Raw genomic sequence first — 6,421 nt, forward strand, 5'->3', positions numbered from 1 at the left:
ATACAGAATTAATAGTAAGGGAAGGAAGAAAGATGAAGAGAGACAGTCATTGAAAAGTCAGGAAAACCGAAAAAGGAATCAGAGATTATGAAGTCAGCATGCTTAGAATCAACAAGTGGAAGGTGGAGACATCATGACTGGATAAGTAAAACAGCAGTATCAATGCGTTGTGTGACATAGGTGGAATTTAATTATGTATACAGTATACTACATTTCAAGGACAGAAGAGAGCTTAAAGCTTAGGCAGAGAACCTTCTTAAACACCTTAAACCTAATAACTTACAATTTCTTAAATGCAGCTGAAGAATCCATCATTGAGAAATTTTTTGACGATGTGCCACGCAAAAGAAGAGATTATATTGTACTGGAAATGGAGTATGTTATGGTGGCTGGGCAGATGTTGGATGAGTTAGAACATTTCTATGAGATGACAACATAACAGAAGTGTGGTACCGTAATCACAGCAAATATGTATGATGCACATGAAAGACCTCTAGTCTACGAAATACACACCTTGACACAGAAAAAAATTAAAGAGCATTCTGAAAAGATGTGACAATGAAATGATGACATTTATAACCTGAGTGATGAGAAGATAGTGTCACTAGTGAGAGAGTAATGAAGAGAAGTATTATTCCAAGGCTGGAAGAAAAGACAGATCTTTGAACATGTGGCAAGAAGGGTAGAGGAACAGTTGGTTTTGAAATGCTTGGTATGAAAATTATAAGATGCTGACTGGGAAATGGGTGAAGGAAAAGTATAAATGGCAGGCCATATGTGAATCTGTGCCAGGTTTGGTTGATGAGAAGGAAGAGACCTCACAAAATCTTTTAACTTATAGAAAACCTGAAGGAAGTTTTTTGTTGATCGACTTCTTGGAGATGCACAGATGGGACGTTACCATCCCTTGACTGATTTCATATTCTTGAAGAATGCCAAGCAAGTTATTTTTCTTTTTAATTCTGTAGTGTATGCTTTGTCCCTTTAGCTAAGTGTTAGAAATCATCAGTTATCTTTTCATAATCTTGCTTTTGTTGGGTTCATTTATTAAATGTGTGTTGCATGTATCAGTACTGCACTCCATTCATTTATTTGACTTTCATCTTGAGTGCTGTAAAGACAAAGAATTAGAAACGTTGCAAAGTGGATTATTGTACTGCATAAGCCTTGTAATAGCATCAATTAGTTTATTCTTGTACAGTATACATTTTGACCTTCCATCACTCTGGGTTCATGCTGCCTTAGTTAAGAGCAAACTACCTATGAACAGTAATACTGTAGCTTGGTTTTCCTATCTGTATGTATGAAGAGTTTTGAATTATGAAGTGGCCAGTTTTCAGTTTTTGAATGTTGTTAAAGGCATATTGCATATGTAAAATAACTTTCTGGTACAGTACATACAGTATGCTAGTTCCTGTAAAATTTTCATATTGCAATGATTGTTCATTATTAGTGTGTTAAATGGTCTAATTATGTTTGTAATTAATTAAATCTTTTATAAATGTGAAAGTACAGAGCTGAGTTAAAAAAATTGAAGTTTTGTCTTTTTGTGAATTTACCAAAGAAATCAGTTCAGGAAGATTAACTTTTAAGAATTTGCTGAAGTGCTTGCAAAGTTGTTTACTGTATAATGAAATGTGCAATCACTGTAGGATGGTATTTAAGGCAAATATATAATTTCAGGTGTTCAATCTATTGTTCAGAAAAAATGGTTATGAAGTTAGAGTTGTGGAGTTAAACGTTTACACAGGGAAAATGCCAGTGCAAGAAAGATAAATGAAAAGTAATTTGTATAAACTTTCTGGCTTGGTGGAGGGGTTTGGTTAACATAAAGGTATAGTACACACAATTACTGGCCATGAGAATGACATGAATACTACTGAAAGTAGAATTAAAAAAAAAAAAATTTACTATTTGTAACCTTCAAGTGTTCAAGTTCTCATTCAGACATTACATTGAAGTACCAAAATTTATGTTTAAGTCTCAAATTTTTCCTGTGTTGAAAAGTCATATTCTCAAGAGCAAACATATCTCACCCATCAAGTCTGGAAGGTGATAATGGACAGAGAGGGGCATGCCAGTCACTGAACTTGCCCTGGGTCTGTTATGCAACTTTTAATTGGCAACAGTCATACTGGAAGAAACAGAAGAGGGAGAGAGACCACAAGATCTAGTTATGCTGATGCTTGTAGATTTACAAATGGGTAAATTTGGTACAGTAATAGGAAATTCAGTTACCTGGGGATATAGGTGAGTTGTCGAAGCACAAGAGTATGAGAATAGTGTCTGTGTGAACTATGTGTATTCACAATGTTACCATAAATTTGTATCTTCACTACTATGCTTATGACAGTCATGCTCTAGACCATTGATTGCTGAGATTTTAAAAAAATTGTGATTTTATGAGAACTTAATTCTGTACCTAATTGTTTTTATGTTTTTATCTGTCAAGAAACTCCTTTAATTCAAGTCAAATGCCTTACTGATCTTCTACCCCCATATAGCTCAACCATTTGTCATGGTACCCAAGGACATACTAGGCCCAGGTTCTTAACTGTACTACATCCTATTATCAGCTATGTGAATTTTGTAAATCTTGTTGCAAATAGAACTCCAGGTGTACATTGTATTTCAAGTGCCATATGGATGTGGCATTACTGTACTTGTTCCAAGGGTTTTGTCAAATGAGACCACAAAGTTATATTGCTAGACATTCAGAGAGCCCACTCTGGATTTTTCCTTAAATGAAAATTAAAAATATGAGCAAGGTAAAGATGTAAGATGGTGAAAAAAAAACTTGATGAAATGGAAGATAATGTAACCTTGGTGCTAGAGGACATTGCAAGAAATTTTAGTAGGTGCTGTCTGTATTGTGTCATGCCTGACAAAATGTAAGGGGTGGCCCTTTTTGGGGTATGATCTGGCAGCCATTTGGAAGAATCTGAAATTTAATTATGCTCTTATAAAACTTGCAGGGTATCAATTTGTTTAGTAAAGACAGATATGGCACTTTATTTGGTTGATTGCCTGTTCGTAGGCAACTCTTAAACATGGGTACACTTGAAGGATGTCTTCATCTGAAGACACCCTTCAACGATGATGGTACTGCTCACCAACTTGCTTACCTGGAGCAGCCTGTCAAAGGTGATGGGAAGGCCTGGGAACCTGTTGTTATGTTTAGAACTATTTTCCTTTGTCAAAATATAAAGTCTCTATACCTTTGAAATTTCAGCTATTGGTTCTCCAGCATGTGAAATCAGAAGGGCCTGTGGTTTCTCTTCTGCATTACCACCTACCCTTATTCTTTGTTAAACTTCAGGAAGAAAATTTGCAGTCTAGGTTGAAGGGACCTCCTCCACCTGTAATGCTGAGGATGGATGAAGGTTTGTAGAAATTTAAGGCATCAGACCAAGTTTTCTTTGCTTTTCTTGCCTGAAGATTTCAAATTTTACTCACCGAATGTTTAAGATGAGTTAGATCTCTATTCCTTGATAAAAAAAACTCACTTTAATCATCATTATAAGAAAATTACCATTACAAAAGGTTATAGTAGACACAAACATCAATGGCCAGTAGTGGTTTATGGGCATGGGGATTTTAAAGTAATGAACTATACACTATTTTGTAAAACTGGTCTGTAGCAATGCAAATTAAGTGACTGGGAAGAGAAGTCAAAGAAACATGTTTTATGGTACAGTACCTGTAACACTGGTCTTCCCCTTGATCTTGGCCTCCTGGATCCTCTCTTGTTAGTGATCATAAAACTACTACTGTACTACAGTTTCATTAAACATCAGTTATGCAGTGATGCTTTCTGGAACTTTATTATTATTATTATTATTATTATTATTTTATTATTATTATTATTATTATTATTATTATTATATGAGAGGATCAGAAAGGACAGAGGGCAAGACATGTTTCAGTGTCGAATGGCTAGCTTGATTTGACACTACGAAGAGAAAGTATTGACAGGGAGGCTAACATCAGCCTTTGATCAAATTTATACAGTTAAGTGTTGCAGACAGCTACTCTAAGCAACCTTGGACTCAAAGACCAAAAGATGTAAAGAATACCATAGCTGATGTGAATACTGTGAGAGACTGAAATATACAGTACTCAGTTGAGAGAAACTGTTTACAAATATTTTGTCAGTATTTTTATGTTTTCATACTAACCTCTGCAGTATGATGACACCACATCAAATTCTTAATTTAAACTACGTTCAGTGGTAGCTTTAAGTTCATGTGGCCATGCTGATGGTAGTATAGTAGTTGCCTCCAAGTCCCACTGGAAGCTTAATTTTTATTTTTAGAGTTCCTTGATTCTTCATAAGAGCATGAATATGTAATACCTTCATGGATTCACTTACTGGTTTAGTTGGATTTGAAATTTATTTCACAATAGTATTTTAGTAGAATTGATGACGACCTTGACAGGAGTGTATGATTTTGTTATTTTCACACCAATATATTCTGAAGGAATTTGAATGACGGGGGTATTGAGTTATAGGCTCATATAGACTGTACAATATCAAAACTCACTTTTGGGAAGTGAATGTTTCAAAATGTAAATGAAACCTATTTCCTGTAACACAAGTAATATTGTATTTTACCAGGTTATTTCAATTTCTCTTGCTATTTGGAGATTTTAAGACATTTGCTTATTCTTGACTGCATATATATTTATATATTTATTAGTTATTGGTGTCATCTTTTCTATTACACAAGTGTAAGTTCTAACTGCTTATAAAGTTAAGTGCAGTGACGTCATTGAAGTGAAAGTACTATGGTTTGAAACTGTTGATCTGCAGGATGATAATTCACACTTGCTATATTGAAATTTTGAGTTTATGAATTGTAGAAGTTTTGATGACCTCTCCTGTGTAGCTTGGTAAATGTTTTCCTCTTTTCATGGTAGAATATATTTTAATGATTTAATTGGGAGAATAATTTTCCTTCTGCAAAGTTTGATTTTGAACTATGACAAAGTTAAGACTAGTTAGACACTTAAACTTTTTGTGCAAAATAAGGCATTTATGAATAACAGCACTTACAGTATAATAAAATGTCGATGTTACTTCATTCAGCTGAGTAGAAAATAAAGCACTGTACACCCAATGTAATCAAGGAAGGCTTTATAGTCTAAATTTAATGATTTCATTCATTCAGACTACAGTAAAACAAGGTAAGAACAGTGAAGCATATACCGTTGAGAAAATATATTAATATAGATGGTCAATCAATTTGTTAATGAAGTGGAGATTATAAGCGTTTTTTTAACATGTAAGCGATCCACCTGCTAAACCAGGTACTGTAACTTTACGTCATTCTTCAGTGGCCATCCAAAGAAAATGTGTGCTATTTGCTGCCACTGGTGAAATGCTATGAATCTCATTCCTGTAAAAGTTTGCTAATTGATATCCAAACCATCGTGAGCAGTCCAAGTACAGCACTACTTAAGAAGAAATATGAGAGATATTTATTCATGATTTTAATGTAACTACTAATGTAACTGATGTCACATGTTTCACTATAAATCAGAATGAAAATCTTATAAGAATTTTCAAGAAATGTTAATTCAACACACGCTTTAGAAATATAAGTATATATAAACCATCAAAATTATCAGTAAGTATTTGATACATTAATGTCTTTACAACCACGATGTTACAGTATTTATAAGATCTGATCAAAACTGTCAAGTTGTCTTGAAGAAAACAGCCTGTTGAACGAACAAAGAACTATAGGTTTTTTTTGTGTAGACTTGGGAGTTTCTTCAGCCCTTTTGTAAAGAGAGAACAATTTCAGCAACTTGCACAGATCATTAAACCATGTAGGCTAAGTTAAAGCAAAAATAACAATAATATACATGACTGTGGATTTGTTTCTCCAGTAATGGCAATGCCTAACTGACCTTTTGGGTACCTTCTGGCATTGAAATTTTAAAAAATTATTATAAAGAATGCTATATATATATATAATATAATATATATATATATATATATATATATATATATATATATATATATAATATATATATATATATATATATATATATATATATATATATATATATATATATATATATAAAGTTCTTTTATCCTTAGAACATTTTAAAAAATTTTATTCCAGAAGGTACCCAAAAGGAGGTTAGTTAACCATTGGCATTGTTGGAGAAACAAACCACAGTTATATATATGTATATTTTACACACACACACACACACACACACACACACACACACACACACACACACACACACACACACACACACACACACACACACACACACACACACACACACACTATAATGTAACAGATTAGATTTTTTAACAAAGTTTTTCTCTAAAAGAAAATTTAAATTATAGGCCAAAACAGTCCTTAGTTGCCAAATCCCTCTAATGTATGATTTGCAGTAA

The sequence above is a fragment of the Macrobrachium rosenbergii genome, chromosome 5 (assembly GCF_040412425.1).
Source record: "Macrobrachium rosenbergii isolate ZJJX-2024 chromosome 5, ASM4041242v1, whole genome shotgun sequence".
NCBI classification, from domain to species: domain Eukaryota; kingdom Metazoa; phylum Arthropoda; class Malacostraca; order Decapoda; family Palaemonidae; genus Macrobrachium; species Macrobrachium rosenbergii.